Here is a 13,585-nt window from a genome sequence, read left to right as displayed (position 1 = left end):
GTGTGTGTGTGTGTGTGTGTGTGTGTGTGTGTGTGTGTGTGTGAGAGAGAGATAGAGAGGAGAAGGAAAACGAGGAGGAAACTTGAGCTTTGCAGAAGGAAAGGACATGAGCACTTTTGGGGACTTCGAATTCTCTGTGCAAAAATACATTTGCAGACTGAATACTACAAACCGGTGATGTTTTATGTCGTTTTTAGTAAGTACTTTTGTATCAAACAATTATTCACTTTACTATTAAAAAAGAGAGAAAATTGTACTTCATGTTGCAACTGGAAAAATGTTAATGTAAAATATGAGTTGTAGAATGCTACATTTTTACAATACATTCGTTCAGTTATTTAGGCAAATTAAGATGTTACTCTGTACATCATAGTCAACAGGCTGAATTGTTTGGTAGCAAAAGTTCCTGAATCCACTGTGCTTCATGTGTTATTTAATACATATAAAATATTTTGACATTGTGATGTGATAAACATAATTTTGCCCAGTATTATATGATTCGTTAATAGTAAGTGAATAGTCTGTAGAACGAGTTATACAAGTTATAACATTAAACTTTCGTACGGTTGTTAAATGATTACTATGTAAGCTTCCATTTTGTTTACGTTTTTAATCAAATGTTTTCTTTGTGGGCTCTGTTGGGCTTTTCCCAAAATTGACCAAGAGATGTCGCTGTATTTTTAGTAAACGTTTTTAAAGGGATAGTTCACTTAAAACTAAAAATTATTTCAGCATTTTTTTTGTCGTTTATTTGTTATTTAATTTGTCGTTTATTTGTTACCTAACCTGACTTTCTTTCTTCTGTTGAACAGAAAATATATTTTGAAGAAAGCTGGACACCTGTAACCACTGACTTCAATAGTTTGAAAACACAATTTGTTTTTTCTTCCATGGAAGTCAGTGGTTACAGGTTTTCAGCTTTTTTTTAAATTGTGTTCAACAAAATAAAGAAACACATAAACAAGGCTTGAAACCTCTTGAGGGAGAGTTAACAGTGTTAACAATTAACTATGTTTTTGATTTTTCATATTGATTGTTATTGTTGTAACAATCTCAGTTTTACTAAATATCACAGTTAAACTAAATGTTTAGTGTACTAAAACCACAGTAAAAGGGATAGTTTGTCCAAAAATGAAACTTTTGTCATTTATAACTCACCCTTCACTTGTCACAAACCTGTTTAAGTTTCTTCTTCTATTGAAGACAACATGAAATATATTGAAAAATGTTACTTTAAAGCAGTAGCCATTGACTTTCACAGTATTAGTTTTTCCTACTATGGGTGTCAATGTTTGCCGGTTTCCAGCATTCTTCAAAATATCTTTTGTGATCAATGGAAAAAAGAAACTCATAAGCTTTAGAGTGAATAAATAGTGAGTACATTTTTTATTTTTGGGTGAATCGTGCTTTTAATTTAAGACTACCACAACAACAACAAATTATTTTCCAAACTGATGGTTAAATTTCTTAATCTTATGGTTACTGTTTCTTTTAGTCTATTTTTTGTACTTGGGTTATGCCTTCATATTAACAGTGTCATGATCTGTCTTTGAAATTAATTAACTCCCATTATTATTATTTTTTACTTATTTATAGATCACACAGAGTTTGAATGATGTCTCGCTTTAATTCAGCTTGATCACCGAAAGCAACAGGATGTTGTGGTAAGTTCTTTAACCTCATTATGATGTATTATGTTTGAAAAGTGCATACAGTGTTGTATTTAGAAATCTGCAACTGTGATGTGGGTGTTTTGCTATTTCAATGACTCAGCACAAATGGTCAAACAGACATGGATGGAAGGAAGCTGAGTAAGTTTGAAAGTTGATAACAGCACAATGCTGGCCATTCATAGTCATTTCCGGGTCTGTGTTTGCCAGAGAACTGTGAAAATGATGTGACCCTGTAAAGACATTCACTTATATATTACAATAGTCATGCGTAACTCGGGATATCACCTGTATTTGACCTCTGACTAAGTTAAAAACAGAAACTGATTAACAATGGGGATCAAATGACTCTATTTCAACGTCATTCATCATTAGACATCCGAATAAATTAGTTTGTATGATTAGAAAGTACTGTAAAAAATCAGAAGCAGAATTATTATTTTTATCTTACCATTTTACAAATACAGCTGATAAATGAAGTACAACTAGAATGTTGTTAGTGAACTTTGTTACAGGGCTGATTAAGAAAGACTGAGCTATAAAATGGTGTAAATCCCTGTGGTTCAGTCTCAGTACAGTGCACTCATTAGTGGAAAAAAAAACCGAGAGCAGCTTGAAGTTAAATCTCTTTAACTCTATAGTAGTATTAAAGTTCTTTCATAATAGGCAGTTACTTTAAACAAGGTGTTTATATTCCCTGTTTGCATATTTGAGGATATTGGATATAATAAAAGACCCTGATAAATGCTAATGCATGCTGTATCATGTGATGTATTTTGTTGCTTAATTTAAGACGATATTAAAATGCTCTAATATTCAAGCTGATATGTATCTCTGGTACTTCTGAAAAACTCAAAAAGTGGTGTCAGGTTAATAATGGACTTTATATAATTGTATTTTAGTGCTTTATTTTATTATTTGTAATAATAATAATAATAATAATAATTTTAAAACTTGTTTGGAGGTTTTCTAATGGTTCCCTGGTTAAGAACCACTGCTTTACATGAGGTTTTACCCTAGAAGTAATATATTTGTCGTGCACAAATATTACAAATATTAATATTTGTTTGTTAGCTGTTTCTTTAGCTTTAGTGAAATTTAAAAAATTCTGTCATAGTCAAAATGCTACGAAACACAATTTATCACTTAAGATATATGTTAATATAATTGTTTAAAAATATATGGGTCAAACATGAAGCATCAAAGTCTAATAAAAAATTTTTTTTTAAACTAACATGCCCTAAAATCTGGCTTCTTTATAATTTTTATACATTTTCACAATGAACTACAGAAGCTAAAGAGAAAAATGTAATTTAGTAGTTTTTGTACAAAAAAAGTCATATTTAGGTCAAGAATCATTTATTGACTTATTAAAAAACTACTTTAGGATCACAGTGTAGCACCAAAATACATATTAAGTGTAATTTTAAATCTTTTTGCTTTACCTTTATCCGATATATCATTTGGTTTTACTCATTTATCAGCTTTTGATCATTTAATATATAATATAAATAAAAAAAGATTAATTGGGAAGGCGTCACGGTGGCGCAGTGGGTAGCACGATCATCTCACAGCAAGAAGGTTGCTGGTTTGAGCCTCGGCTAGGTCAGTTGGCATTTCTGTGTGGAGTTTGCCTGTTCTCCCCGTGTTCGCGTGGGTTTCCTCTGGGTGCTCCGGTTTCCCCCACAATCCAAAGACAAGTGGTATAGGTGAGTTGGGTAAGCTAAATTGTCCATAGTGTATGTGTGAGAATGAGAGTGTATGGATGTCTCCCAGTGATGGGTTGCAGGTGGAAGAGCATCCGCTGCGTAAAACGTATGCTGGATAAGTTGGCGGTTCATTCCGCTGTGACCCCAGATTAATAAAGAGAATAAGTCTAGAAAATGCAATTTTCTATGCAAAAAATAATGCAAAAAGAACAAGAAAATGAATGAATGAGTGTTTTAATAAGCTCAGATCAGAATAAATACTGTATGTTGGTTAATATTTACATAAAAACATTATTTTACCCCTATTTTGAATTTTTATTCTCACAAAACACATTTAGAACATTAAAATAGATACTTTTCTTGTAAATTTAATTTGATGCAGGTACCAAAATGTGACGTATCAGATTTGATTTATATGTATTGGAATTACGTAAAAACAAAATAAAGATAAAAGTGAATTTTGTGCATTATTTTCTAGATATATTTTCTTAATACAACTCAATACAAGACAAAATGTGTGCATCTATGTGTATTCATATATTTATATCCAAAAGCAGTCTGCGGTGTTGTCTTCAGAGAGCCTATTTACAAAACCACAGCATTGGAATCTGCAGCATCACATGTGATGGCATCAGCACCCTCAGGCTTTCTGAAGAGGTCTGCCTTCATCCTGCTAATAGAGCATGCAAACGCACACACTCGTACACACTGTGCTGAGTGCTGGCTTTGTGTTGCAGTCACATGCAATTTACAATATGGGTCCTGCAGGTCTGTGCTCTTCCTGTGTGCCTGCTGAGGAGGAGGGGGGGCGGGGCAGCCTGCCATCTGGGCTCTGCTCTGCACTGGATGCAGTCTCCATGGTAACTTAGCACTCTCTCTCATCCAGTCGAAATAAGGGATGAGATCAGGCCCTGCCCACTCCTCTTAACATACATGCAGCGGTTGCTTTTATTATGTAAGCCACACCCGTTACTGTTTGTCTCTGCCTATTCTACGCCATAGGTTGGTACTTAAAGGTATAGTTCACCCAATGAAAATGAAAAATCATTTATTTTTCCTCATGTGGTTGTAACTTTTACGAGTTTCTTTCTTCTGTCGAACACAAAAGAAGATATTTTGAAGAATGCTGGTTAACCATTGACTTGGAAAAAAAAGACTGGAAGTCAATTGGTGCAGTAACCAGCATTTTTCAAAATATCTCCTTTTGTGTTCAACAGAAGAAAGAAACTTGAATATGATTAGAACAGATGAGTGAATGATGGCAGAATTTTCTTTTTTTGGTAAACTATCACTTTAAGGCAAGACACTGCAGGTTAATAGGTTAAAAAAAATAACTAATAGTTATCACCATCCTACCTCCGTTAATTGATTACATTAAGAATTGCTAATATATTTTTTAATAGTTTTCTTAATAGTGAGGTTAAATATGCAGACGAGGTATTATTTTATTAGATATGCACTAATTTTAAGAAGCGTTTAAAAATTGCTAACAATTTTTTGTAGCTAAATTTTGTCGATACAAATTGCTAAAGTGTTTCAAAAGGAACACCCAAAAGAGCATGGAGAAATGTGGATGTTTACTTTACATTAAACTGAAAAACAAAAACACTTTATTGACCTTATTCTTCAATGCGGAAGTGCACTTGTCTTCGTGATTGTTTTAGAACTTCCGATTCCGATTGACTAGGAATAATAAACGGTAGAAAACTTGCTCTACAAACAAGTGTATGCATGACTAGAATAATATCATAAGAAAATAAGAACGAGCTGTTTTTAACGTCTAAAAATAAATGAAGTGAAAGCCAAAAAGTTTTTCTGTACCTGCTCGTACACAGAGAATAAGGTCAATATGAAAGCCAAAAAACAATGTTTTTGCCTGTAGTAGGGTTCACGATATTGAAAGAAAAACTGACATTACAATAATTAGTTTCTGCTCTATATCTCGCGATAGTAATACCATTTCATAATATGATTTAAATAACTCCATTAGGAAATACTTCATAATTTTACATTGTGATAATTTTGTAGAGAGAGTGCTTATTTTAAAGTCTAATTAACAAATCACAAGCATAAATTAATACAACAAAACAAAGATATAAATTAAGTAGTGCTTTCTGGATATTCCAGTATAGAGTTTGTGTGACAATGTAATGTAATCAAACAATGTAATCAAATGTGAAATAACATTGTATAGTCTTCATTGTAATAAAAAATACAATTAATCTTTCTAAAGGGCACCTATTTAACCCCTTTTACAAGATGTAAGATAAGCTTTTGGCATCTCCAGAATGTGTCTGTAAAGTTTTAGCTCAAAATACCCATCTGATAATTTATTATAGCCTCCAGAATATTCTCATTTTCGTCTCTTGAGTACAGTGTGCTGTTTTTGTAGCCTGTGGCTTTAAATGCAAATGATCGTTCTCCCGGTCCACTGTTTCCATGTGAATGTCTGCTTCTCCTGCTTTACATCAGATAAACAGCAGTCAGTGACAGAGACAGACACGGATAAAGCTAAAATATGAACTTAAGTTTATATCACTCAAATGTGACAATTGACACACTATACATACCTACAGCTTACAAAGGTTAATTTTCAACTTTCTAGGTGCCCTTTAAAGCCTAAAGTTGTATAATTTATTGTGCCCAAATAGTTTCTATAAGTCACATGCCTTAAAAATATGTATGTAGTAGGATTAAACTTGGCTATTTTTTATTATTTTTGCTGTTAAATTATTTTCAGGTTAATTAAAAATAAGAATGGTTAAAGGGGCTTATAATTTTTACCTCAAAATAAAAAAATAAAAAACTGCTTTTATTCTAGCTGAAATAAAACAATTAAGACTTTCTTCAGAAGAAAAAATATTATAGGAAATACTGTAAAAATTCTTTGCTCTTTTAAACTTCACTTATTTGAAAAAGAATTAAAAACTCACAGGAGGGCTAATAACTTTGACTTCAACTGTAAGTTCTAGTTCAAAGGGCAGCTCAAGATGTCACAGTCGACATAAGGGGTATTTTTAGCTCATCTTGCTATACTGATGTGATTTAAGTGACCCCTGCTGCCTGATCTGGAATTTCTGCAGTTATTTTGTTACATTCTGCACTGCTGGGTCTTGTTATGCTGTTGAGAATATCTACATTGGTGACTGTTCTTGCTCTTTCCGTAGTCGTTTGTCTTCATTAGCTCCCGTGCAGTTAGTCGGTCATTATCTCGTCCCCTTCATTTTTCTCCTATCATGTTCTTTCCTGCAGTCTCTTCTTTTCCCTTAATTTCTCCTGATTGGGAATATAAATAAGCCTCCCCCTTACTGCGCGCTGAGAAATCTAACAAAAGAGCTTTTCAGAGTGATGTTCGCGCACCCGCAGAATACACACCATGTAATTCTATCACACAGGAGAGTTATTGATTTATTTTTGCACGTTTGAACTCTTGAGGACATTCTTTGAGAAAGTCACAAACATGTGATGTTGTGTGTGTGTTTGTGCATGCGTTTGCAGTTTTTTTTTATTGACATGTGGTTCTGTACAAAGCTACAATACTTTGATTAATCAATAGTTATTTTCCTGTGAAAATATCTAAACATCCGTAAAACATATCCTTATATGTTTGTGCCTATAAGTATGATATTTTTGAGTGTTTCAGTGCTTTGATGTACACTGTTTAACACTGTTTTCTCAGACCGGACAAGAAGCACTGAATTCAATTCCATTGGTCCCAGTCATATCTTTAAAATATGGAAATCTGTTTTACCACAGAATACTTTCAATGGAGATTCAGCTTTTGTCTGCTGCTCCTGATGGTGCTCTAGTTTAGACGGTCTTTCATCTTGTTTTACGCTTGATCAACTAAGTGAAGGATTAAGTCTGTTTAACTGATTATACTCATGATATAACTGATTATATGTGTGAATTCACAAGTAAAAGTCATAAATATTTCCCCAAATGAATTGGATGTGTGCATTTATAAATTGTGTTTTGAATTTATGAATTGTGTTTTGTGTAGTTTAATGAATGGTGTTTTGAATTTATGAGTTGGATCTGCGTATTTATGAATTGTGTTTTGAATTTATGAATTGGATTTGCGTATTTATAAATTGTGTTTTGAATTTACGAATTGGATTTGCGTGTTTATGAATTGTGTTTTGAATTTATGAATTGGATTTGCGTATTTATGAATTGTGTTTTGAATTTATGAATTGGATTTGCGTATTTATGAATTGTGTTTTGAATTTATGAATTGGATTTGCGTATTTATAAATTGTGTTTTGAATTTACGAATTGGATTTGTGGATTTTTGAATTTTGTTTTGGTTTATGGATTGGTTTTGCTTATTTATGAACTGTGTTTTGAATTTACGAATTGGATTTGCATATTTGAGAATTGTTTTGAATTTATGAATTGGATTTGCGTGTTTATGAATTGTGTTTTGAATTTACGAATTGTATTTTGTGTGATTTTATGAATTGTGTTTTGAATTTATGAATTGGATTTGCATATTTGAGAATTGTTTTGAATTTATGAATTGGATTTGCGTGTTTATGAATTGTGTTTTGAATTTACGAATTGTATTTTGTGTGGTTTTATGAATTGTGTTTTGAATTTACGAATTGGATTTGCGTATTTATGAATTGTGTTTTGATTTACGAATTGAATTTGCTTATTTATGAACTATTTTTTTAATTTACGAATTGGATTTGCATATTTATGAATTGTGTTTTGAATTTACAAATTGGATTTGCGTATTTATGAATTGTGTTTTGATTTATGAATTGGGTTTGCATATTTATGAATTGTGTTTTGAATTTACAAATTGGATTTGCGTATTTATGAATTGTGTTTTGATTTATGTATTGGGTTTGCATATTTAGGAATTATATTTTAAATTTACGAATTGTATTTGTTTATTTATGAATTGTGTTTTGATTTACAAATTGGATTTGCGTATTTATGAATTGTGTTTTGATTTACGAATTGGATTTTCTTATTTATGAACTATTTTTTTAATTTATGAATTGGATTTGCATATTTATGAATTGTATTTTAAATTTATGAATTGGATTTGTGTATTTATGAATTGTGTTTTGATTTACGAATTGGATTTGCATATTTATGAACTATTTTTTGAATTTACGAATTGGATTTGCATATTTATGAATTTACAAATTGGATTTACGTGTTTATGAATTGTGTTTTGAATTTACGAATTATGTTTTGTGTAGTTATGAATCGTGTTTTGATTTACGAATTGGATTAGCATATTTGTGAATTGTGTTTTGAATTCATGAATTGGATTTGCGTATTTATGAGTTGTGTTTTGAATTTATGAATTGGATAAGCATATTTATGAATTGTGTTTTGATTTTACGAATATATGATATGATATATGAATTTATGATATACATGTATATATATTACACACATATAAAAACTTAAGAGGGGTAATAATATTGACCCTAAATTTATTTTAAATAAATTTATTTTAAACAAAAACTTTTGATTCAGCCAAACTAATAAACATGACACTTTCTCCAGAAGAAAAATATAATGCTGTGAAAATATCCTTTCTCTGTTAAACATCACTTCAAAAAAATAGTTCAAATTGTATCTTCAACTCTGTTACTCCGAATTACAGGAACATTATTTTACACATTTCAGTTACTTGAAGCATTAAAACACACTTTACTTACATTCAATATGCTTTTCAAAATCATTAATATCCATTTCAAAATCATATTTAGACACATTTGTACTTGAAAACAACAAATAACAGCAGTGTCTGTAATCCAGCTGCAACCCTTTCAGAGAAAGTGAGAGATTCCTCTGTATCTATAGGATGTATTTTCTCTCTCCTATTTTCCTTTCGCCTTGCACCTTTATTGGCTGAGCTCATCCCCACCTCTCTTCCTCTCAGCCAATCGCCTTCCACTATCCTCCCTTCCCCTCCTCCTTCAGTCCCACACACACGCACAATATACAATGCTCACACCCTTCTACTGCTTCTGCTTCTCTCCTGTCTGCTTCTCTTTCTCCTGCTTTCTGGACTTTATCCTCACCATTTCTTCTTCTTCTCCTTTGCGATGAGGGTCTTTAAAGTGGGACGGGTCTGGATGCATCACTGAGACCTGTCCGTGTTTTTCCTCTTTCCATTTTTTTCATCCCTGTATCTCACGTGAGTACAGCCTCTTTCTGTCTTCTCTCCATCCGTCTCATACCATCGTGTTGAGTTTTACCACGCAGGACTGTGGTGATGAATAATTGACCGCAGTGTCTGGCCTCTCCCTTTCCATCAGCTGGCCATCTCTGACACACACGCACACGCACACACACACACACATGCACAAACAGACATGAGCACAAACACCCCGCCAGCCTTTCTGCGCTTACGTAAAATGATAACAGTGCGTGTGCAAGTCTGTGTGTGTATATGTTTGCTGTTCAGTATGACGCGTGTTCGCCAGGGGTTGTTGGCTCCTAATTTAATGTCTTCTGCTTTACTTTGCTCTGAAAACATGTACATTCTGATGTGTACATTGGAGATGAGTGTTTCTTTTCACTCTACAAAATGCTGCTGGGTTTTGTCTATGTACCAACCAACATAAAATGTTGTTTAATCATTTGTATTAATCCATATATTACCCAAATGAGGCTTAAAACAGTCAAGATTTTTTATGGTGTATGAAGATGTGAGATACATGTTAATGATCTGGCATGAATAAAACCACTTTGTTTTAGTTTTTTTTTTTTTTTTATCTGTATTTTTTAGCTTAAATGGCACACCCGAGTACATTGACATTATGTTACAGGTATACAGCTTTTGTAGTGATCCAAACAGGCAGCCAAAAATAATTGATTAATGGCAGTACAAGAGTGTAAGCAGGGGAAGGACATTGTGGCACTCATTATAGTGCTTTCTTTAGTAGACATTAGTTAAAAACGACTGTTGATGTGCTCAATAAATTTGCTGATTATGTTAATTAGCTTTGATGATGGAATTTTTATTGATCATAGGTTGATCTCTACTTATAGCTCAATGTAATAAACATTCTTAGATATGATTAATTTGTCTATTTGTTCAGCTTTCAATGTATTAATACACTGTCATGTACTTTTATTTTAAATTACTTATAGATTACTTATAATTGAAGAGTTCAGATGCAAAAAACTCTTAAGTGCCATCTGAAATTTTCTTCTGAGCATTTTTCTCAGCTTCCTATGTTTATGTTCAGTTATTTCACTTTAAAAAGAGCCTATTAATCACCATCAATGTGAAATTACTTAACCAACACAAAGGAGCCTGAGGGAAAAAATGCTCATTTTAAAAGAACATTTTAGATGGCATTTAGAGGCTTTTACGTCTGAGCTCTTTAATTACAGTAATGTTGTTTTCTTTTTTAAGCTTTTTATTTTTAAATTGGCTTATTGCAATTTTAGAATGTAACTGCATTTTAAGTTAGTCTTATTTTGTCTTATTAAAGCTTATTTTGTCATCTAAAAATTATTTTATTTTATTTTGTAGATCCTATTTTTAATAGTATTAGGTTTAGTTAAATAGCGCAGATTCTAACATCTTTTACAAATAGACCAATAGAATTAGACACAGTAGGACAAATGATGAGATAGCAGTAGGAGCGATATAATTTAGAGAATTTAATTAATCTAGGAGTTTTCTTTTAGTGGGAAACCATAGTTCCGATTTGCTATTATTCACTATTTAATATCCTTGAGTACTTGCTATCTAAAAGATATAGCTGAGATACAGAGATCTCAGTAAGTCATTTCTTACACATAAACAAACGTTCACTGACGCAAATAATAAACATTTATACCTCTTATTTTGCATAAAATTTCACATACTTTTATATTCTCTGTGGCTCAGTGGTTAGCACTGTCGCCTCACAGTTAGAAGGTCACTGGTTTGAGCTGGCTGGGTCAGTTGGTATTTCTGTGTGGAGTTTGCATGTTCTTCCCATGTTTGCGTAGGTTTCCTTCGGGTGCTCCATTTTCCCCCAAAGTCCAAAGACATGCACTATAGGTGAACTACATTGGTCATAGTGTATGAGTGCATGTGCGAATGTGAGAGTGTAAGGATATTTCCCAGTACTGGGTTGCAGCTGAAAGGGCATCTGCTGTGTAAAACATATGCCGGAATAGTTGGCGGTTCATTCCGTTGTGGTGACCCCTAATAAATAAGGGACTAAACAGAAGGAAAATGAATCGATGATTAATATTTGCAGATTTTTATTGCATAAATTTCCACACTGATCTAGCTGTTGATGTGTTTTTAGGGCGGAAAGATCATCCATATGGTCTAATTCTCTCACTACTATCAACTTTGTGAGCGAGAAAATGCTTTAAGAGCAAGTAAATTCCACTTACAAGCCATTATGTTTGTGTGTTGAAGTTACAAAGAAGTACTCACAGGAATAATGTCGTAATGACTCCAGAAAATGAGCACTGAAATGTCTACTCAAAGTCTCCTTCAAAGTAAAGTATGGCTTAGAAATCCAAATGTAAACATAAGTGCAGGGTGATATATGAAGCAAGGCTTTTTGTCATGTCACAAAACCAAATAAAATCCTTTCACAGTATGATTTTGCTCTAGATTCGACCACAGAAATTCCTCTTGATTGATACAAGGAGGTCAGATGGGGATTGTCATGTTCACAAATGGCGTTTGATGCCCTTCGGTTGGAGATTATAATGGATGGAGGGGCAGCGAGATGGCAGATGTCTCTTCTTTAGTTTAGTGAAGTGAATTGGCATCTATGGCCATTGTTCATGTACTGTGTGTGTGTGTGCGTGCGTGCGTGCGTGCGTGCGTGCGTGCGTGCGTGCGTGTGTGTGTGCGTGTGTGTGTGTGTGTGTGTGTGTGTGTGTGTGTAGAATCACATTCAAGACCTCGCCAGTGACACCTAACCCATATGTTAGGGCTGTCTGTTTGACCATTTGAAATATTTGACCAAGCAATTTTGTGACATCTAATAGACATCTAAACATAGTCCAAAAATAGACTAGTCATCCAATAGACAGATTAGACAGACTTCACTCATGTAGTCATTCTTTCTTGAGGTTATTTCTGTACTATTGCTAGACGTCTATTTGATTTTCAGTGACAACCCAAATTTAGCCTTGTTTTAGGCAAGACATCTATGTTTGGAAAAATACTTGCCGGGTTACTCCATTCTCCTTCAGGGTGTCCTCATGTGTTTTTGTTAGTGTGTGTGAATGGAAGAACAGTCTCTTTGTGTTGTGCTTCGTCTGCTGGGTGTGATTAGTTTGTGAAGTCATTAATTCGGTCAATAGAACCAGTTTAGCTCATTCCGGGTGGTTTTGTAGAGACCCAAGCAGTCATTCCAGTTCAGATACAAACAGGTAGTGACATTTATCATCACAATTCTTGTGCCTCAGAAAAATGTGCATCTTTGTTCTTATTCAAAGAAAGACTTTTGTGCTTAAAGCCCAACATAATCAGTGTCAGTTAATGCTGGCAGTTATTATTTTAGCTTACTTTGACGCATAGCTTTAGATGTCTGTTTGTATTTATAGCACATTTCAGCATAATATGAAGTATGAGTAACAAAGATTATGAATGTGTGATCAAACTAACTTTAAACAGTAATCTACAGAACAGTTTTTACCGAATTTCCACAGTTATGCCATAGAAAGATCATTATGGATTTTTTTCTAAAGAACCTTTAATCAGTTCTTAAAAGAAACATTTTGAAGTGAATTGTGAAGAATGTATTAAAAAAACCTTTTGTGAAATGAAAATGTTTTTTAATTGTTAGTTTTAAACAAACAATCAATGTCAATAACTAGTCTTTGAGCCTACTTCATATTAAGTGGCTTTAACTCATATGTACTTACATTCAAATTAATTAGTGCACTTGTTATGTACAAACATGTTTTACGTTGTACTTAATTACATAATAATCACTTGATTATAAAAATGTTTAATGTAAGGTGTAATGGATGGGTCAATGGTGCAATTGCGTGCAGGTATATAAAGTACCTGCATGTTATTACATTTGTAAGTATTTTCTGAAATTACACTCATAATTGCACTGTTGACCCATCCATTACACCTTAACCCATCCCTTAATCCTACCCATACCACCAAACCTTACCAATACTGTTCTTTGATACAATATAAACACATTAAGAACATTGCATTTATTTTTTATGTAAGTACATAATGGTTTAAGC

At 33.1% G+C, this 13,585-nt stretch overlaps 1 protein-coding gene across 2 annotated transcripts in view; it reads left to right on the top strand.

Moving 5' to 3' along the window:
- Positions 1-31: 31 nt before the first annotated feature.
- trim3b (tripartite motif containing 3b) overlaps positions 32-13,585 on the top strand; it is a 56,610-nt gene continuing 43,056 nt past the window's right edge. The window contains exons 1-2 of one of the 2 annotated variants that reach the window (XM_056466653.1): positions 32-196; positions 1,597-1,664. The gene's annotated coding sequence lies outside the window, so the exon portion shown is untranslated. Of the gene's footprint in view, positions 197-1,596; positions 1,665-9,356; positions 9,549-13,585 lie in introns of those variants that run through there. The other variant, XM_056466654.1, reaches the window with a different exon arrangement.

Source organism: Danio aesculapii, chromosome 10 (genome assembly GCF_903798145.1).
Source record: "Danio aesculapii chromosome 10, fDanAes4.1, whole genome shotgun sequence".
NCBI lineage: Eukaryota > Metazoa > Chordata > Actinopteri > Cypriniformes > Danionidae > Danio > Danio aesculapii.
Note: the sequence above shows the minus strand (reverse complement) of the source record. Positions and strands in the feature narration are given on the sequence as shown.